Source organism: Rhinolophus hipposideros (assembly GCF_964194185.1).
Source record: "Rhinolophus hipposideros genome assembly, chromosome: 7".
Classification (NCBI taxonomy): Eukaryota; Metazoa; Chordata; class Mammalia; order Chiroptera; family Rhinolophidae; genus Rhinolophus; species Rhinolophus hipposideros.
Window position 1 is genome coordinate 76,816,572 of NC_138053.1, and position 22,890 is coordinate 76,839,461.

Below are 22,890 nucleotides of genomic sequence, written 5' to 3' on the forward strand. Positions count from 1 at the left end.
CTTGAAAGCATAGGCCCTACTTGAGTCACAATGGTGGAAGTCAAAGACCTTCACTCAATTTCCAGATCAGTTATAAACCTAAAGCCATTGAATAAACGGGATACCAGGACCCTGGATCCTGTCGAGAAAATTTACTGTAAATTTTCCTACTAGCCTTTCTCAAAGAAACCTGTAGCTAGTTAATGACTTAACTCTGCAGTAGGTAAAGAGAACCACCAAGACTTTTGAGAACTTACTGGATTTGAGCTTTTATTAACATTAATTCCCTAAGACTCACAATACCACCATGGTTCTCTAGAGGTGATAAATGGCATTTTAATCTGAGTTTATCTTTGTGAAGCGCTCTTTTAATTATGTCCCTTACTTTTAAAATAGACTTTTCAAGTTGTTTTCGAGGGCGGGTGTGGGCCGGCGGGTGGCGGAGGCAGCAGTGAGATCTACTCGTTAGCGGCCACTCCGGAGCAGATTTCAAGACGGCCTTGGCCTGGACCTCTTGTCATCGCGGTCTTTTCCTACCTGGAGTGTGTGTCCGATACGTCGAACGGCTGACCTCAGGCTCAGAGTGATTATTACAATGGAAGAAATCAGTAATTTCAAGACACCAAGCAAATTATCTGAAAAAAGGAAATCTGCATTATGTTCAACTCCATATATAAATATACCTTCCTCTCCATTTATGCAGAAACTTGGCTTTGGCACAGGGGTAAATGTCTATCTTATGAAAAGATCTCCAAGAGGCTTGTCTCATTCTCCTTGGGCTGTGAAAAAGATTAATACTAAATGTAATGGTTATTATCAAAGTAGGTATCAAAAGAGACTAACTGATGAAGCTAAGATTTTGAAAAGCCTTCATCGTCCAAACATTTATCTACACCAAGAAAAGAAGCTGCTTCATGGAGATATAAAGTCTTCAAACGTTGTAATCAAAGGTAATTTTGAAACAATTAAAATCTGTGATGTAGGGGTTTCTCTACCATTGGATGAAAATATGACTATGACCAACGCTGAGACCTGTTATATTGGCATTGAGCCTTGGAAACCCAAAGGAGCTTTGGAGGAGAAGGGCGTTATTACTCATAAGGCAGACATATTTGCCTTTGGCCTTACTCTGTAGCAAATGATGACCTTATGTATCCCAGACAGTATTCTTCCAGATGATGATGATGATGATGAAGATAAAACTTTTGATGACAGTGACTTTGATGACGAAGCTTACTATGCCGCTTTGGGAACCAGGCCACCTATTCATATGGAAGAACTGGATGAAACGTACCACAAAGTAATTGAACTCTTCTCTCTGTGCACTAATGAAAATCCTAAAGATCGTCCTTCTGCTGGGCACATTGTGGAAGCTTTGGAAGCAGATGTCCAGTGATCACCTCAATCATGGCGACCTGAGCTTTCAGTGTGCTTCATGTATATACTTGTTCTGTTTACTGTAATCCATTGACGTGGTTACTGTGAGCATCCATAATTAGACTTTTGGGCCCATTTTAAGACAATAGCACCTTGTTAACATTTGAACAACTATTTCTATTATAAAGGTATTGCATGTATACTTATGTATACATTTGAGAGCATAGTGAGTTTTCTGTAAAGTTTAGGAAACTTAAGTTTAAGAAACAAGTATTTGAATTTATTAATACAGATTTGAAACACTAGCAATAAAATGCTGTAAACTTATGTCTAACCTACTAATTTGGGTAGTTAACCATTTTAATTATCTTAAATATTCTCAATTTTAATGGGTCTGTTAAAATTAGTACTTTGTGCAATAGAAAATAAGTCTACCTTTGCTTGTGTTTTATAACATTAAACTTTTTGCCGGCCTTTCTTCATTGATGTGCTTACTAAATATGGTCACTAGAAGCTGAGAGAATCTGGCAAAAGAGTAACTCCTTGGGTATTTCCAAACATTTTTGTTTAATGCTTGTCTTGCTCTCTTGGCTCTCCCCAGATCTTTGGGTTTTGCTTTTCATGTATTAAATGTATTTTTCTGTACTGAGATCCTTTTTTTAAATTTACTAATTTATATTTTAAACATGTCACAGTTCTGGTGTAAAAATAATAAAACTCTAATAGAATGATATAGAATAAAGGACATTTTAGTTACCAGAAAAAAAAAATAAATAAAATAGACTTTTCAGCAACTGCAGAATTGCCCCATTGGCTTTGTGGAGTAAAGGCTATTAACTATGAAGCGTCAGGTGGAAGGTGCAACTACACCTACCTATCAAAATAGTAAACTAAAAATAATACTGCAACCCTGAGGAAATCACAGAGATTAGTGTCATCAGAGAAGGCCTTAAAAAAGTGCACTGATACTGATTCTTCTCAGATCTACATTAACTCATCTCTTTGGCCTCTTTAGAAAAACTAAGGGTCTTGGAGAATGACAGTGTTTTACTATAAACTTAATCAGAGGGCAACTCCAATTGTATTTGCTGTTCCACATGTAAAATTCTCAGTGTCTAGCACATGGTATGTATGTATACATTTGGCAAATACTTTTTTCCTCAGTTAGTACAGAATACCAGAATCAGTCGTCTTTTACCTCACAGAGATAGTATTAATAGTAAAGTTTCCCTATCTCTGGGCTATGTCAACTCTCAGATTCTCAGCCATATTTTAGTTTTCAGGGACGTTTATCATCACACCATGTTATAGAACATCATACTGTTTGTCCCCTGTATTGATGACAACATTAGATTGGGCCTGGTACAACAGAAGTAGTGCTCTTGGTGAGATGCATACATGACAGGATATTATAAAAATATAAGGGCCTGCCACCTCAGTAAACTTTACGGAAGACCAATGGTCCGGAGCATTTTGGGATATCCCATCCAAAGTGGAAGACTACTTGTTGCACCTTCCACTAAAAAAGAGGCACAAGTTTGACAGGTTATTTTTTTGGCTTTTAGAAATGGCATATACCCCATTTGGGGGCTGCTCAGACCATTTACTGAGTCACCTGTAGGGTCACCAGGTTTGTGTGGAGCGCAGAGCATGAAAAGGCTTTTCAGATGGTTCAGGCTGCAGTGTAAGCAGTGCTGCCATTTGGCCCTAATGACCCAGCTGATCTAATGGTGACCGAAGCATCTTTATCAGGTGAGAATGGTACCCATAGCAAGCCTCTATAGGAGTATTACAGTACAGGTCCCTAGAGTTTTGAAACAAAGTCATGCCCTATTTGTCAATTGATTACTCTTCCTTTAAGAAGTAGGCCTGGCTTGCTTGTCATGGAATACCAAAGTGATCATGTTACCCGAGCTGTCCGTCATGGGCTGGTGTTATCTGATTAACCAAACTATAAAAATGGGTCCTCCCACGCTTCATTCTTCAACACTATCATTGAGAGGTCTTGAAAGTACAAGTACATCGCATGAACAAAGAGCTCACTCTCCCAGGGTGTCATCTACTGCTGCATTGTCCTCTCCCTCAGTCAATACCTTGTTTACTTGGGGCAGGCCCAGTGAACAAGTTACCTGAGAAAGGAAAAAAAAAGCCTGGTTTATGGTTATGTTACATAGGATATGCTTGCAGTGCCCAGTGGTAAAAGTTATCTTATGAGGTCAGACAATTAAGGTCACGAACTTACACGACCTTAATTGTCTGACCTCACATATCAAAACATATATTTAATATGTATATTTATTTAAATTATGTATTTAACATTAACTTGAAATGGAAGAGTATAGAAATCAAGCCTGGTTTATGGTTGTGTTCCACAGGATATGCTTGCATCTTCTGGAAGTCAACTTCTGTGGCGTTACAGCCCCACTCAGTGGTGACTTTGAAGGACAATAGGGAAAGAACACTTCTCAATGAGAAGATCTGGTCGATGCTGTCTGAAAATAAAGATGTTCAGTGGTCCAGGTCAACACAGATTCATTTGTAATGGCTAACGGGCACTGGATTATGTGGATGGTCAGGGACTGGGAAGGAAAAAGATTGGAGGACTGTTGTCAAGAAAGATGAGGGAAGAGGTAAGTGAATTGAACTCTTAGGATGGGCACACAATATGAAGATATGTGTGACCCACATTTTGTTCAGAATAGGGCATGTTTTGAGGAGAAGTTGCTGGAAAATGAATTAGACACATTGACCTGTTTTGTGGGTATCTGTAAACCTCTTTGCCTAGTCTGACAAATTGTTTCCTCTTGATTAGACTCAGGTTATGCATTTTTGGCAGGAATACCACATAATTAATGTTCTCCATCAAAACATCAGAGGTACATGATATCAATTTGTCGCTTTAAATTGGAATTTGAGATTGCCACTCACCATTTTGGGCACCTTGTGCAAATGACCACCAGGCATAAAGGGGGGGACCATTACTATGTCAGCTGGGTGATTAAGCTCTGTTATCAAGGGGAAACAGGACCGCTGGTATACAATGAGAGCAGGGAGAAGTATTTTTGGAACCCAGGCGTATTTCAGAGTAGTGCAGTGCCCAGTAAAAGTTATCTTATGAGGTCAGACAATTAAGGTCACGAACTTACGCGACCTTAATTGTCTGACCTCACATATCAAAATATACATTGAATGTGTATATTTATTTAAATTATGTATTTAACATTAACTTGAAATGAAAGAGTATAGAAAGCTAGGATAATCAGGATCACCAAGGGTTCATATCCTCTAGGAATGTGATCTGGGTGATTCCACTAGTGAACTAACCTGGCCCAGCCGTGGTGCTGACTGTGATCAAAAGTATTCTATAATGAGCTGTGGAGGGAAAAAGTTGTAAATACCAGCTGTCGTCTTGTGACCGAAACTGGAACTATCATAACCACCCATGACTTCTTCCTTTCCCTGTTATGTACATTTTATATATATTAACCATTTTTCCTTCCTCCCTTTCCCTTTTCCTCACAATTTTATAGGTGGTCTACTGGTAGTGGTTAATTTTTAAAGTTAATTTATATATTATAGAATATCATGGTGGGGTTGTGACTGCACTAGAGAAAGAATGAATAACATCCAAAGATAGATACAGAGACTTACGGAACTTTGGGGAAGGTGAGTGAATCTTTTTTCTTTTGTACGAAGGGAGGTTATGATGTTGTTGTTTGGAAGTTTAACTATGGAGTTAAACTATGGAGAGAAGTATGGATGTTGAAAAGCCAGATGGACAGTCTATAACATTTATGGTAGATTGGTGCTCAATATCCATTCACACTTTCTTCTGTGAACTTTTCTGATCTGCAGAAGTGAGAAATTAAAATATTGTATCTGGACTCTCTTGCAGCTAATTTTGAATGTCATTTAGGCTGATCCAATCAAACACACTTGGGCAAGATTTGGAAGGCAGAAGTGGAATAAAGGCTATATTCGGCTGTGCTTACTTTTTAAAAAGAAGGCAGTCATAGAAGTAACCCCCTTCCCCTCCCAGCAGTATTAACATAGATACCAGTGTCTAGTAACTCAGTTGATTTGAGTACTAAGAGGCAGAGCACGGGACCCCCGTTCTGCAGGCATGTCTCCGAGCTGATGTGGTGCAACTTCCTGGTGGGGCAGCTTCTTCATTGCAGTAGCTTCCTGAGCATAGCTGTGTAGTATGACTCTAGATCCAGCTGCTTCCTGATCACAGAAGAGGCGGCAGCTCCTTTGGTGACCCATTTCTGCATTGTGGCTTTTTGTTCCTGAAAGCTTGACTTGAAGGCTCTTTCTTCAGCTTTCCCAGTGATTCAGTAAGCCTTTACTGTAAGCCTGTAATAAGTATTTTTCCCTGCTTAAACTAGCTACAGTGGATTTTGTTCTTTGCAAGTAAACTCTGATCGATATAGGGATTTAAGAGCCCACTGTCCTGTGCCAATATTTTACGAGGCGCATGCAAGGTGTGGGTGTGACTTGCCCACTGCCACTTGTTATGCTATTATTCTGAAGATAAATCTGTCAAAAATTATATGTCATTTTATGTCTTTTATTTCTCTTTCATCAGCCTTTGATTCTGATGGGAAACAGTTATGATCTAAAGAGTATGAGACCAAAAACGATCGAGACATTGAGGAGTTAATAAGGAGACACATCACGCCCTCTATGACAGTGGTTCTCAAGCTCACCTTCATATTAATATTAGAATCATTTGGGGAGTCTTAAAAATTCCTGACTCCTGGGCTGTCCCAGATGAATTAGATAAATCAGAATGTCTGGGTGTGGGGCCCAGGAGTCAGTATTTTGAAAGCCCCCAGGTGATTCCAGTGTGTATCCATGGTTGTAGAACCACTGCCATCTGGGAAGAGGGAGAGAGGTGAATTCTCAGGTTATGTATGAGTTGCACTTTGGGAGAAATAACATACCGGTAAAGTAGCAAATTTACTACCTCACAGTCAGAAATCCAAAATGGGTCTGACTGGGCTAAAATCAAGGTGTCGTCAGGGCTGGGTTTCTTTCTGGCGGCTCCAGGGGAGAATCTGTTTTCTTAGCTTTTCTAGTTTCTCATGATACCATCTTCACAGTTTTGACTCTTCTGCTTCCCTCTTTCACCTTTAAGGACCCTATGATTACACTGGGTCCCTAAGATAATGCAGGCTAATCTTCCAATCTCAAGGTCAGTTGATCAGCAACTTAATTCCACCTTCAAACTTAATTCCTCCTTGCTATGTAACCTAACATAGTGACAGGTTCTGGGAGTTAGGATGTGGACATCTTTTGGGGGCCATTCTTCTGTTTGTCATAAGGAAATAAGGGACAAGGGCTCTGGGGAAGATTCCTTCACTACACTTTTTGAATCAGAAGAGGCAGTTGGAGGGGCCACAGCACTTAGAAATTATTACGCTATTGATTCAGATTGATAGGAAGCCTGGTGCACTGTATATTCATACTTCTGTCAGGAGGAGTGTTAGCTAGAACAGATTGCTAAGAAATCAGATAACAATTTGAGATTGTTTAGTCTCGCCACTTTTCACCTATTTGTAAAATTATACTTCAAGGATTTGAAATTTCTTTGCAGTCACCTGGATGTCTGGCTATAGATAACGAGAGAATATAAACATGCAAACCTTCCGCCATGCTGATCTGGTTGTTAGGAACCCAGAGGGCCCTATCACATACGTGATCCTGCTAACTCATTGCCTTTCTCTTTTTAGAGCCATTCGGTATTAACCATTCCAAAATGAAAATTATTGTTTTGGCAGATGTCCTCCAAAATTTATTGCTTCACATCGAGTAACTGCTGCTGGAGTCTCATTGAACTAGTTCCTCTAGGGGCATGTTGTGCCACTAATTCAGCCAGGCAGGCTCACCGGGAAACTGTTGCTCATGAAGGTATTTCTGAGGTTCTTTTTTTAACCTTGTTAAATGATCAGTAACACTGCTTTAAGCATATTCCATGCCAAGAATATCAGAGCTATGATCCGTGGCATAGAATGCCACAGCCGAAGCACTTATTTGTTGTCATGCTAGAGTAGATCTTGCATCTTGAGGAAATTTCTGGCTTGGTCCACAGGTGCCCTGCAGATGCTCACCTAACCACTTACTCATCTGATTTCAAAGGCATTAGTCCCTAACCAGCATCTGGGACTATCTACACACCGGGTCCTTGACTGGAAACGAGTAATCTATGCTTTCCCAGGGCCACACTCAGTGGGGGTAGGGATGGAGTTAGGTTGCAATCATGGGAACAAAAGTGGGAATCTCTGGCTCACTGGCCGACCCCAATCCAGATTCACAGGTCTTTCAGTTTTGCCCTTTTGGGTGCTCTTGTCCCCCCTCCCTTGTCCTCCTTGTGATTCCAGTGGGTCCTGCTGTTCCTTCCTCACTGGCCTGAGGTTGGCCTCATGGGCCCTGGCTCCTAGGTTGCTCTCTGGCTGCCTGGAAACTTCTTTCCCTGGCTAATTATAGGCCCTTATAAGCTTTGTCATGGGCTTTCCCCCTTCCTGACTTTCTATTTTTATTTATATGGTCCCTGCTACTGATTCTTAGCTCTAATTTATATTATGTCATCATATTATTGCATGTGTTTTTGTTGAAAAACTCTTCAAATCCCCCATGGACTAATAAAGGACACAAATATATAGAAAAGTAACACTGATGTCCCTTTTCCCATTGATGTTGGACGTTAGCTGTTCATTTTGCTCCAGTATGTGGATAGGGCAGGGGCAATGGAGCAAATTTCACCTATTGCACTTTGTTGATCAAGGGAGGTCTTGGCTGCCTGGGCAAGAAGACAGGAGCTTTCCCCTATTAGGCACGTTTTCCAGATAGTCCAGATAGGTAAATGGTCCTCGAAACTATAACACACCGGGATTTCATCTCAGAACTGAGTCGGTGGAAAAAATTATCACCTGGCACTTCCACTTTTGTAAAAGAAGTAAAAAGAAATGAAATATAGCTACCTGAATTCCCAATGTTGGAAAATGTTTCCTGACATAAATAAAAAGTATGCAACTTTAGTCTCTTTCTTTCGTCTCGGCTGTTAACATGTCATCCAGACTGAGGAAGACCTGGAAACTTCAGGGCCACCTGGGCCACAGCCACGGCCACATCGACAAGCACTGGGAGCGCCCAGGAGGCCGACGTAATGCTGGTAGCATGCATCACCACAGGATCAACTTTGACAAATATCACCCAGGTTACTTTGGGAAAGTTGGTATGAACCATTACCACTTAAGGAGGAACCAGAGCTCTTGCCCAGCTGTCAACCTTGATAAACTGTGGACCTTGGTCAGTGAGCAGACACCGGTAAATGCTGCCAGAAACAAGACTGGAGCTGCTCCTATCATTGATGTGGTGTGATCAGGCTATTTACTACAAAGTTCTGGGGAAAGGAAAGCTCCCAAAGCAGCCTGTCATCTGAAGGCCAAATTCTTCAGTAGAAGAGCTGAGGAGAAGATTAAGAGCATTGGAGAAGCCTGTATCCTGGTAGCTTAAAGCCACCTGGAAGGAAGTTCATTAAAGCTCAAGTGTTTTTCTCCAACAAAAAAAAAAAAAAAAAAAAAAAGTATGTAAATTTATTTTCAATTGGCAACATCTGACAATCAGATAAGAAAGGTCACTTTGGATTGTGCATCTAGGGTAGACATTAGCCTGAGGAATACTTGTAAAACTTGTCTGTCTTTCTTTCTCTCTCTTCTTTCTCTCCCTCGCCACCTGTTACTGTGCATTCCTCCTCACTTCTCCTCCCTGTGCCCGATACTGGGTGGAGTTTCCATGTGGGCCCCACTGTTGTGCTAATAATAGCGATGGCTGCTATCTGTCAAGCCTTTACCACTTGCCAGGCGCTGTGCAAAGCACCCTCGATACATTACCTCACTCATTCCTCCCACCAGCCCTTCAGGAGGATGGGCATGTTTGTGTAATAAGCCCAGTCATACATGGTGTTTAATAGCTCCATTATGTCTTTTGTCAGCAGTCCAAATAACAAAGTTATTGGTATTCTTGACTTTTTCACGCTTGGCTTAAAATATATTGGTAAACATGATGCCGTCTATAGAAAGGAATTAGCAGGAGAACTCTGGGGAATTGGAGTTATGCTTTATATACATTTTTAATCCTTTCCTTGAGCGGTAATTACTGGTGGTAAATGAAAGTACTGGGAGCTGTTGTTTCATATTGAAATTTAACTGCTTCTTTCACTGCAGTAAAACAAAACTGGTGAGATTGAATGAAGATAAGAGCCTACCATGTAGGAAAGTGCTAAATTTTGAACTCAACTTCTTTTGATAGGCTGAATATTCATTGCAAATGAATAAGCATCATTTACAATGCTTAATTGTATGAGAGAACAAAAGTACCAAGTTTCTGTATACTCTGCAGGCAAGATGTTTCAGTCTGTCTCCGGAAGGACTGACCTTTTGGAGCAAATGCATCAGGAGAGGATGGCAGGTCAGGGAAGGCTGGGGGTTTTGTTTTTGATTTTTCCTTCTGGAGTGTACAGCACTTTCTTACCTCCCTCACTGTCCTAGTGAATCTACCTGTGTGCAGAGTTCTTCTGCTTCACAGGTAAAGCTGTACAGGTTGCTTTCAAAATCAGAATATGCGGCTCTAGGGACTGGCAAATGCTCCCGTCAGGCAGCCCCGTTCTCACACAAGGACACAGGCCCAGCTTGTTGGGTCACGAGGGCACCAAGGGAGCACACTCTTGCATCAGATGCCCAAGGTCTTTCATCATGTTGCTCTGACAATGAGTCTGGAACAACCACGGTTGAAAACTGATGCAATAGGACGGAAGGGATTGCTAGCACTGGGAGTTGTTACCCTAGCGAAAGGGGAAAATGGAAATTTAAAAACATCTTGAGGTATTGAATTTAAATTACCAGCTGCATATTACCTGAGACCATGTCATATCTTTTAAGATGACAGTCAAGGGAACATAATTAAGTCGTTTAGAGGACAATTTATGAGGGATGTTAGAGATTCATCAGAATATCAGCCTTTGTTAGTTATGTTAACATGAGTAAGGTCTAAACAGCAGTTTAGTTTTGGTTATTGTCATTCATTTGTGAATGAAAGCTTCAATGGCCCCCAAAGATATCAGGTCCTAATCCCTGGAATTTGTGAATGTTTCTTTATTTTGAAAAGTTGTCTTTGCAGGTGTGATTGAGTTAAGGACCTTGAGATGGAGGGATTATCCTGGATTGTCCAGTGGGCACTACTCAATCACAGTGAAATCCTTTTAAGAGGGAAACAGACAGATTTGACATACACAGAAGAGAAGGCAATGTCACCATGGAGGCGGAGACTGAAGGGACATGGCCACAAACCAATGAATTCTGGCAGCTACCAGACACTGAAGGAGACAAGGAAGAGAATATGCCCTCGAGCCTCTGGAGGGATCACAGTCCTGCTGACACCTTGATTTTGGCCCAATGATACTGATTTGAGACTCCTGGACTCCAGGACTGTGAGAGAATTTTGTTTTAAGCCACCAATTCTGTGGTAATTTGTTACAGCAGTCATAGGAAGCAAATACACTTACCTAACCTGAACCTAGTGAGTTAGATTCTTAAGTCATGAATATAGGTCTCTCTACTGGAAAATATGTCAGTACCTACATGTGCTTGTAGGGAAGGAGACACAAGAAATCGGTAGCCATGGTTGCCTTTGGGAAGGAGAACCAAGACAATAAGAGTCTAAAAAGGCAGACTTACTTTTCATTTTCACACTCTAATTCTGTTTGAATTTTTTTCAAATATACATTATTCCTTTTTTGTAAGAAAATAAACTTTTAATTTTAGAAGAGTTTTAGGCTTACAGAAACATTGCAAAGATAAAGTTCCCATATACCTATACCTAATTTCCCCTTTTGTTAGCATCATACATTAGCATGGTACATTTGTCACAATTTGTCACAATGAACCAGTATTGACACATTATTATTAACTGAAGTTCACGCTTTCTTTGAATTTTCCTTAATTTTTACCTAATGTCCTTTTTCTGTTCTAAGATCCCATCCACGATACCATATTTCATTTAGTTGTCATGTCTCCTTAGGCTCCTCTTGGCTATGATATTTTCTCAGACTTTCCTTGTTTTTGATGACTTTGACAGTTTTGAGGCCTATGCTCAGTAGTGGCTTCTAATTGATAGATTATCTATTCATTGGAATTTGTCTCATTTCTTTCATGACTGGGGTATGTATTCCTTTTTCAATTAAAAACTAGTTAATAAAAAAAGAAATACATTATTTGTACACTAAAAATATTTATGTAGATTATTGTGAGGATTAAAATAGTATATACGTATATATAATATAAATATATGTAATATATCTATATACAACATAATATATAATAAATAATATAAAATATTTAGGACATTGTTTAGCATTTAGTACACATTGCATAAGTGTAATTTGTTACCACTGCTATTATGAGGTTAAAATGTGAACAGCATACACTAAAATAAATGTTTGGATAAAAAGGTGTTAGGTAGGATAATGTGGTGAAGGCAGAAAGGTTACAACCTCAGGTTATGACCTCAGGCCTATCACTTGCTAGCTCTGTGACCTGGGGCCAATAACCTCTCTGAGCCACAGTTTTGAAACTTATAAAATGGGGATAATAATACATACTTAATAGGGTGGTGGTGAATATTAAGAAAGAAAATATGTGTAAGACTCAAGTGCAGCTACAATAAATTTTGTATTGTTCTTAAGTTTAATACTGGAAATAAACTGGATACAATAGATTGTAATTAATTTGCTTGTAGTAAGGTATAGTATACAACTAAAGCAGCCAAGTTATTGCCCTAAGTTACCTGTGTTTATAAATATCTCTGCCTTTCTAACTGTGATGATTTATCCATCAAATACATTTTTAGTATCTACCACAGTTGAAATTCTGTGTGACACAGAGTTATAGAAGACACAGTGCTTGCGTACAGTCTAACAGAGCAGTAACAAAATGACATATGAGTGCAGTAGAGGAAGGGGTATTCTTGGCAGCTGGGGCAGCTTTATCTTAAAATATAGGTGGCTAGAAATTTTATACTTTATCTTCTCTTGATTATCAACATATTGGAAGCATACTGTAGAAAAGTTGGAAAAGTATAGATGAGCAGAAGGAAAATATTCAAACATATTTCTTTTTGGCATAGTGTCTTCCAGTGCTTTTTTTTAATCATTAATTTTTTAAAAAGCTACAGAGATCATATTATACATATAATTTAGTATTCAGGTTTTTTTTTACCTAACATATCATAAACATTTTTCATGACATTCAAGCTGCTTCTTAAAGCATCATTTAAAATAGTTGCTATATTTCCTGTGCTAATAGGAAAAAAGGTTTGGCTGTTGTGAAAGAGACACAAAATAATAGTGGCTTAAACAAGGTAGAAGTTTGTTTCTCTGTCGTGGCAGACTGAGCCAGTGGGGTGATTCTGCCCTATGAAGTTGTCAGAGGCTCAGGCTCCTTTAGTGTATGGCTCTGACATCCCCAGGTGTGGCCCTCATCTGCATGATCCAAGATGTTTCATCACCATGTATATGTGAAAATCAGAAAGGGGGAAAAGAAGGTGGGGAAGGCACACACCTAATCTTTAAGGACACAATGATGAAGGTATGCCTATCACTCTGCTCACATTCCATTACCCAGACCCAGTCACATGGCTATAACTAGCTGCAAAGAAAGATGGGAAATGTAGTATTTATTCTAGGTGATGTGTGCCCAGCAGGAAAACCTGTGTTCCTACTACTTTAGAAGGAGAAGACAGACATTGAGCGTCAACTAGCAGTTTCTGCCATACATTGTATGGCTGTCCCCCACTTATATAAACCACATATTATTGCTACAGATTTTTGCTATCTCAATTTTCTTTTGCTTTAATGATAAATCTTTAACATTCTGTGCTTACCACGTATCAAATGTTTTACATATTAGTTTATTTAAGCCTCACGATAATATTATAGATAAATACTATTAACCGTGTTTTAAATTGACGAAAGTCAAGTTAAGGAATTTGCCCAAGATAATGTAATTGGTAAGTGGAGTGGCCAAGATTTGAACCTAGGGTCCATAGTCTATAAACACGCTATATGCTTCTCATCTTTGACCAGGTACTGATAATTTCCTTAGAGAAGATTTCTAGAATTATTGGGTCAAAGTATATGGATATTTTTTAAGGTTTTTGATATATTTTCCCCAATTACTTTATAGAAAATTTGTACTAACTGGCCATTCCCTCCAATGAGAAGAAAGGACGTCCTACCACTGGTCCAAATCAAACTTTTCCATCCGGGCATGTAAGTCACCCTCCCCACATCTCCCTGAAACTTGTCCCTTTAATTGACTCTTCTCATACTAGGCTTGATTTTCCTTTCACTTTTGCCTTCATGACAGTGGTGCTCACCAATGGGCAGTGGTTATTTTACACATACTTATACACTCCAAGGTGTCCAGCCAAGCATGGAGGAGCTCATTGCACATTTGTTGAATGAACATAAGTGACACATACTCCTGTGGAATGTAAGCCCAGTGCCTGGCTATGGTAGGTGTTCCACAAATATTTCTTACATGAATTTACAGGCTCATGTTGAAGCAAATCTTTGCTTGGCCCTGCTATTTCCATAAGCTACTATCTCATCACAAGTCTTTTTTTCATAGCAGAATGTCACAAACCCACAACAGTATGGTTTTCAGTTCTCTTTCCCATTTACTCCCAAACTTCCTGCCATCCAGCTTCTATCCCAACACCCCCTCCCAAGTGCCATTTTTTTTTTTCCTTTCAAAGGCTTGTTCTAGGCATCTCCATGTCAAAAGAGAGAAAAGGCAACACTGGATATTCAATCTACCACTGTATGTAGTCCCCTAGCCCAGGGTAGATCCACAGTAAATATTTATTAGATGAATCAATATGTCTAGTGGCCCCTTCTTAATTAAAAAATCATGAAATCTTTGATCTAGAAGGAATTCAGCAACCCAAAACATGGTATAAGAATAATATATAAATTGCTTCGGGGAAACACAAATAGTTAATCATGCTTGTCAGTGGGGTGGGGAGTGAGATAAGGAGGTAAAAGCAACATGTATGGTTTACTCTGTTTCTTTCCCTATTATCCTGTCATTCAAATCTTTTACAAGGGAATGAATTCATGTACTATTTTTAAAAACCATATAAAATGTAAGCAAAATAATTTACTATAGCTGTTTAAAATAATTTAGATCAAATAATGGCTGCAGAATCTGAAAGGGTTTTTCTAGCATATTTCTGGGTAGAGATTTTTTTTAACTTTTTAAAAAAGAATTTATTTAAGTGTGTTTTTCCAAGACCCATCAGCTCCAAGTCAAATAGTTGTTTTCAATCTAGTTGTGGAGGGCGCTGCTCACAGTGGCCAATGTGGGGATCGAACCAGCAACCTTGTTGTTAAGAGCACCGTGCTCTAACCAACTGAGCTAACCGGCCGCCTCTGTGGGTAGAGTTTTGATTATTTGAAATTGACATGAGGAAGGACCAGAGCCTTCTACAACACAGCACTTGGTGTCATGATATCATTATTAGACACCAAATATTATGTCATGAACCGTGTATGTCATTTGACCACTTTATTGTCAAATATGTGTTTATTTCAGATTTCTAACACTAACACAATCTCCTCTCTTTTCTTTCCTTCCTCCCTCCCTGCCTTCTACAACAAATGCAGGGCTGTGCTGGCTACCATGTGGGATATAAAGAAGACATACACAGCTCCTGCTTTTAAGAAATTTATGTCTTGTTTTGGGAGATAAGACAAATGAAAAGGAAGCAGATGATCTGTTGTAGAAGAGATAACACCATACACCCAACATGTATATGATTAAGTTGTAAAATGTAAACCCATAGGAAATGTTATGAGGTGTCGCTATTGATGTAGATGAGAACAGAGCTGACCACACGAGTGTAAATAAAACAGAACCCTACTTAACTCTTTTTACCCTCCTTCAATATTGGCTACTACCATTCTCAAGTTGTTACTGTGAGATTAACTGGGATTATGTTCATCCTTAACATAAGTGTGAAGGGAGCCCTACGAAGTGATTTTGTTAGTAGTCTCATTTCTCCTACAAAAGTGGTATGCTCAGGCTTAAGCTGAGATATGTCTACACTCACCTATCATTTGGGGATGCCTCTCTTGGAATGCAATGCGACCTGTATCACACAGCCAGTAAGAGGCAGAGTCAGGAGTTGAACCAAACAGTCTGTCCCCAAAGCCTATAGGCTTAGCCACTGCCTTCATGAAAGATAAGGGAAAATAACCCCTGCTGAGTAGTTACTATGTGCCAGGCACTCTGTTAAGCACTTTCACAAAGTGTCTATTTCATTTAGACAATATTTAGAAATAGCTGTTATAACCCTCTCCCCCTCCACCACCCCCATTCTGTAGATGAGGAATAAAACAGAGGATCAGAGAGGTTAAGTAAGTTACCTAAAGTCACAACAGCTGGTAAATAGTAGAGATAGTATTCAAACCCAAGACTTTTTGACTCCAAAGCGCATGCCTCTTCTATCATTTCAGGTAATAATGGCAAACATCTTTCAAAACATTGTCGTGAGAGACTAATAAAAAGAGTGTTTGGTGATGTTGGGAATTTACACCCTCTGCTAGTCTGGCTCCATACTGGGCTTGTGTTTGTTAGCAATTCCACTCTGACTTTTCTCTCTAATCCCCATTATCTCCCTTCTGGGGTCCTTTCCTACCCTGTGGTTTCCTTCCCCCCCAGCCCATCCTTCAACCACTTAAATATTCTCATCTTTAATTTCCATTAATAACTCCCTGAGTGCCCCACAGCTCTCATGATATGTTCCTTTTGGTGCTATAACTTGTACTGAAGTGGTTTTGTAATATGGATTTGTTTCCTTTGTCTTCCTCTGGATTTCATGAGGACAGAAATCACATCTCATTATTTATCTTTGCTTCTCTCAGGTTTGGTGCTCACAGAGTAGGCAAACAGCAATCATTTCTTGACTTGAATTCTCCTCGGATTGCTCATAGAAGTCCACTGCATTCCAATTGTATTCCTCGTGTCCCCCCCCCCCCCCCCGCAGCTCCCACCCTTCACTACCAACCGACAGTGTCCTAAGCTCAGAGACAACTCAATTGAATAAGACTGTCTGCCCTGATGGCCATGTCCTATATATGTGTCATCCAACTATGTGGGTGATTAGCCACAGGTGGCTATTTAGTACTTGGAATGTGGCCAGTGTAACTGAATTTTAAATTTCATTTTAAATATAAATAAAACCAACCAATTAATTTAAATAATTGACTTAAATAACTTACTGAAATTAATTGAAATAATTGCTACCCTATTGGATAGCACAGCTCTTCAAACCTGGAGCAAACAAGCTCCCCAGCCCGAAGCATGACTGGAGAACAGGCTTTTGCAAGAATTCCACAGACGTGTCTTCTTGAGTACCGAAATGAGGAAAGCTGTACAATTCATTTCCAGGCAGGTTGTTGCTCACGTTTGTTCTCAAGTTGTCTTGAGCAAATCATCATGCAACCAATCCATAGACTACATATGTAGACGCCACCTGTTGACTAGAGGGTGGTAGCTCCACTAAAATAACATTCACATCTATTGCATAAAATGGGGAAGATGCCTAAACGGTCTGTTATTGAATTGCCCTAAAATCCCTTCAAAGGCATTGAGATACTAACTGGAAAAAAATTTCTTCTCTTTTTCTCCTTTTCACTCCTGTCATATTTAATTTTCTTATTTTCTTTCCCCAGAACTCTGGTAGCTGTCAAAAATGTATCGCTTGGAGCCAAATTTGTCATTTTACCTTTAGTGGTTGAAGAACTTTGATTTTTTTTCTTTCTAGCGGTAATACATCTCCACTTAAAGGACAGCTAAGTGAAAAGTCATTCCTGAAACAAGATTTGTTCTGCCGGCTTCTTTCAATTTGTCAAAAAGACAAAAATTTCACCAGCCTCACTTTGCAATAATGCCCTGAAATTACTTGGAATCATCTTCCACCTACTTTTCTTGTCTCTATTATCCAATATGTGTGGCAGGGAAGAAGAAAATGAACACATTTACCATTTAATGTTCTGCTTCTACATGTATTGTCAAAGCTAATTGGTTTAAGCAAAGTGTCTCATCTTTGAGGAAAGTGATCAGTGCCTATGAGTATAAAAGAAACAATAGTAGAGTTTCACAAGTCTTTTTTCATAACAGAGTCCCATGCTTAACCCTTTCTTGTCCAGACATGGGTCCTACCTTAAGCTATAATTACCCTTCAAAATAGAAAGATGAATGGCACAGTCATTAATAAAATTATCTGAGGTTCCTCTGTGTTCTACGCAGTTAGAATGAGAGGCATTTAAAAACAAAAATCTCATGTGCAGAGAAGGAAACTGAGACCACCAATCAATTACAGAATTTTGCTTTCCCATTTCAACTGGGTATCAGCAATGTTGAATATTCAACATAACTTTCAAGCCTCCTAATTCCCAGCACCATGTTCAAAGCACCCGAGGCATTTCTTCAAACTAGTCATTTGCTCCTGACATAGACCTGATATCTACCGCTACTAGTATATTTGATGTTAACAGTGGATAATGAGAAAGCAGAAAAACATTTTCACTGTCTTCACAAAGTAGGTCAGTTAGAAAAAGAAGAGGACTACTTCATTCTTGCCCTGGCAATGTGACCAACATTTTCTTCTCTCTGAATTCCTCCTCCTCTTCTCACCCTTCATCCCTATCATGGGCAGACTCATCAGGACAATGTTTTGCTGGGCAACTCAAGTTCACTGTCATCCAAGAGGGTCTTCTGGAGATCCTACTATGTACCAGGCACTTTCCAGAGCTGCTCTTCAATCCTGAGAGCAAATGGTGTTTCTATTTCACAGACAAGGAAATTGAGGTTTAGTGAGGTGCAGTGAGTTAGTGACCTAGCTGATAAAAAGTGACAAGACCTGAGCTAAGAAGCTCTGTCCTTTGATTCTAAAGCACCACGCCTTGCTGCTTTCCTATAGAGAATAAAGGTTCACTTCATGGATATGGAGCACGGGCCTCATTGAGCTTCAACTACCATCCTGTTAGAGAAGCAGAGCCCTAAATTGGAAAACCCCTTGTGGGAGGAAACCTTGCGTAGACTTATGTGGTAGGCTGGTCACCCAATCATGGTCACCCAACAATGTCCATGTCCAATCCCTGGAACCTGTGACTCTGTTACCTGACATGTAAAGGGGATACTGTAAGGATCTTGAGATGGGGAAATTATGCTACTAGATTACCTGGTGGATCCAATGTAATCACAAGGGTTCTTATGAGAGGGACGCAGAGGAATTGTGTGCATAGCAGGAGACGTGACAATGGGAGCAAGAAGTTGGGGTGATGCGAGGAAGGGGCCATCAGCCAAGGAATGTAGAAGTCTAAAACCAAGGTGTTGTTGGCTAGGCTCCCTTCCTTCTGGGAGCTTTTGGAGAGAATCTAGAAACTGAAAAAGGAAAGGGAAATGGATTCTCTCCAAAAGCCCCCAGGAGGAAGGGAGCCTGGCCAATACCTTGGTTTTAGACTTCTGACCCCCAGAACTGTAAGAGAATAAAGACAGTAAAAGAATAAATTTTTGTTGTCTTGAGTCACTAGGTTTGTGGGAACTTGTTGCAGCAGCAATGGGAAAATAATACAGCTTATTAACTAAAGGAACAGTACCTGAGGATAATATTTTGCACAACACCATAGGAGGGTCTCATATTAAATGTGGTCGTGAAGTACTCAATTTTTAAAAAGTTGTTGAATTGTTCTTGTGTTAAATATGTTTATTTAAATTATATCCATATATTTGTATATATGTATACAAATATATGCATACTGTATCAACTGTACTACCGACAGACCCAAAAGGAAGTACAAAATTAAGAGAGTTTGGTTTCTGTGATTTCATCAGTGGAAATAGGGTCTTGCATAATACAATGTATCTTGTAAAACAGACAGAACAGTGCCAGGCTGGGAGGAGGTAACCGGCAAGCAAAGATGTTCCAGTTGGAATATCACAATTTGATAAACATCGTGAATGCCTGATTCGGGGAAAGGATAGTCCATCTAGAGCAAAACCACCTTTCAGCAACACTGGTTCTTGAGCCAGGGAAGGTACTTCCCAGGGCACATTTAGAAATATATTAAGGTATTTTTGGTTGCCACAGAAACAGGGATGAGAAGGTGGAAAATGAGGAGGGGTATTGGGGAAGGTAGAGGGATGGGAAATGACTAGCATTTGGTATCCAGGGGTCAGGGATGCCCAATGCCTGTAGTTCTCAGGGCAGTCCTACCTCATGAATTGTCTCCCCTAAAATGATAATAACACCCCCACTGAGAGACACTGAAAGGGGAAGGAAATAGTACTCAAATAGATGGTAACTCTGGCCATTTGGAATTCATTTATATATATATATATATATATATATATATATATATATATATATATATATATAAAATATAATATAATATATAATATAAATAATATGGTATGGTATAATATAATAAATTATATATAAAATTATATATATTTTTTTATTTTTATTTTTTACTCTGTACCATACACTGGGCTCTTATGGTGAAAGAGAAACGCTTTTTTGCCCCCCTCAAGAAGCATATAGTTTGGAGGGGGACAGGGCACATTCTGCTATGATATCAGTAACCCAGGAGCAAGGAAAACAAAGGAGGGGTCCAGAAAGGCTTCCTGAAGGACATGCTGCCTACCTTGAGGTCAGAGTTGGAGTCAGCAAGAAGATGGGCAGAGAAGTTTGAGGTGGGATGAGGGATAGGGAGGTGAAGGTTCTAGGCAGCATGCGTAACCTAGCATTAAAAGAGCACAGTGCCATTGGGGTAACACAAGTTTGCCGGTCACCTCAATTCTGACCTGAGAGAGGACTGAGAAATGAGTCTGGAGAGGGAAGCAGGGGTCTGATAATGAAGGGTCCTGAGACTCTTTGCAGGAGTTTGGACTTTATCCTGGGGCCATGAGAAGCCAGGAGACTTTAAAGAAAGGAAATGACAAGAACCCAAGTTAGAGATGGCACCATTGAATTGGGAATTTCATTAGTGTTAGTTCTTCTGTCACCTGCCTTGAGATACTGGACAGGAAATCCAAGAACCCAAGTTAGAAAGGAAATGACAAGAACCCAAGTTAGAGATGGCACCATTGAATTGGGAATTTCATTAGTGTTAGTTCTTCTGTCACCTGCCTTGAGATACTGGACAGGAAATCCCTTGAGAGTCACCTGGGCTTTCTCTGTGTATCTCTCCTTGTGGTCGCACAGCTGTACAGTCACAGCGCTGGATGGGTCTCCCTAACCCACTTCTCTGTGATCACGGCACCTATCATCCACCACTTGAAGAGGGGTGCTTTCTGCAGGCACACTTCTGCCTTTGAGAGCACAGATCACAGGCTCATTTGGGAGGCTGGCACTAAAGTCTAAAGGAGAAGAGTGGTTAGGACCACAGATCCTAGAATTAAACTATCTGAGTTGGAATTCCAACTTCTCCATTTGTTAGTTTGGTGACCTCAGGCAAGTTATTTAACCTCAGTTTTCTCCTTTGTGGCATGGGGATAATGACAATGACTATCTTATAGGGTTTTAATGAAGATTAGATGAGACAATGTATATAAAGAGCTCATCTCTTAATAAGAACTCAATAAGTGTTAGTTATTATTATAATGAGAGGCAAAGAACCAAATATAGCTCTAAAGTTAAAAGTGTGTCAGCTAGAGCTACATTGTTGAGTTTAAAATTTTAGTACCATGGCTTGTGTGGCCTTGAGCAGCCTTCTTAAACTCACTGTACCTCCTTTTCCCGTTTTCAGTAAAATGGGTGATCACAATAGTCGCTATTTCAGAGAGCTGACTTTAACCATGTAACCCTCTTAGAACACTCTTAGATTTCTATTAGAAATCTCCTGGCACATAGTAAGCTCATATTTAAATAGTAAATCTTATTATATTTTAATTGAGTAAGCCATGCAAGCAATCTTGGGAAGGAAGGAAGACTCTAGACTTTGAAGGACAACTAGTGAGTGCCTTATATAAAATGATGGTAGGGGGAAAGAAAATATATATATATATAATATATATATATATATATGTTTTATATATATATTATATATATATGTATATATGGTGCCAAAAAAAGTATACACATTTTAAGAAAGGAAAAAACTATTAAAATTGTAATACTCAATATACACCAATAACAAAAGCTGAATACAAGTCACATTTGACTTCTGCAAGTACAACAGGTGCTCAGAGTGGTTCCCATCAGTGTCCAGACACTTCTGATTACGGGGAACTACTGCTTGAGAAACATTGACCAAAGTGTCCACTTGTATACATTTTTTTGTCACCCCCGATGTATACGTACATACACATATTTAAATTTTATTTAAAATTTCTTTCAATTATTATTTTAGGTTCTGATATACAACACAGTGATTAGATGTTTATATAACTTCAGATGTACAACATAGTAATTAGACATTTCTATAACTTAATGTGATCACCCTGATAAGTCTAACACCCACCTGACACCGTATGTAGTTATTACCATATTATTGACTATATTCCCTATGCTGTACCTTATGTCTCCGTGACTATTTTATAACTGCCAATTTGTACTTCTTAATCCCTTCACCTTTTTCACCCAATCCACCCAACCTCCCTTCCACCTGGCAACCATCAATTGAGAACCATTATTTTTTGAATGGTTGATAACTCTCTGGAACTTACCACTAAAGAAGTTGTTTTGAGGGCGAAGTAAAATAAGATACCCCCGTGGCCACAGTAGGTCCTTGTTCTCTTCTCCTGGTTTTGCAGCTGAGCCTTACAGAGTTTACGAGTAAGTTTACTCAGGATCATGTGATAAGTGATGGCTCCTGGCTATGTTGGACTCTAAGTTCCTGTCCTTTCCCTCCGCCGTACTTGTCCAGATACCAGGAGAAGGGAGGTGATCCCGGAGGGGTGTGGCACCTGAAGAATCAATGCGTCTGCTGTCAGGGTTGGTGCCTGGTTCCCAGGTCGATGCTTTCCTTTAAGTTCAAGGTACTGGGGTGCTGGCCCCATGATGGCCACCAGATGTCAGTACTAACAAGGAATTCCTCCCTTGCTTCTGTTTCCAGAGCTAAGTGCCAGTGTGCACTTATTTCTTCTTTTGGCAAGCACCTGCCAGATATGACTGTCTAAGAGAAGTTTAACCCGGCCGTGGAGCCCATCTTCAAATACACCCAAATGTGGACTGATTTTGGAGCTCTGGGTCAGAGAACATATGTTAGCAGAGCCTAGAACTGAATTTGGGAAATACGTGGTAGTAGAACACCTGGCTCTTGCAGATAAAAGTCAAATCATCACTCCCTAAGGAACAATTTATATTTGGAAGATGAAAGTTCCTTGAGAGCGGTTAGTTGTGGAAACCAAAAGGCACTCAAACCCTTGGACTCATGAGGTGAAAAAAGTGATTGATTGGTTATTG

At 39.7% G+C, this 22,890-nt stretch overlaps 2 pseudogenes across 2 annotated transcripts; both read left to right on the forward strand.

Annotated features, from left to right (window-relative positions):
- Nucleotides 1–571: 571 nt before the first annotated feature.
- On the forward strand, nucleotides 572–1,375 carry LOC308499883 (lymphokine-activated killer T-cell-originated protein kinase-like; annotated as a pseudogene). Its single transcript has one exon. The product of its transcript is annotated as a lymphokine-activated killer T-cell-originated protein kinase-like (transcript).
- A 7,049-nt stretch (nucleotides 1,376–8,424) lies between these two features.
- Nucleotides 8,425–8,874, forward strand: LOC308499882 (large ribosomal subunit protein uL15-like; annotated as a pseudogene). Its single transcript has one exon. The product of its transcript is annotated as a large ribosomal subunit protein uL15-like (transcript).
- Nucleotides 8,875–22,890: the final 14,016 nt, after the last annotated feature.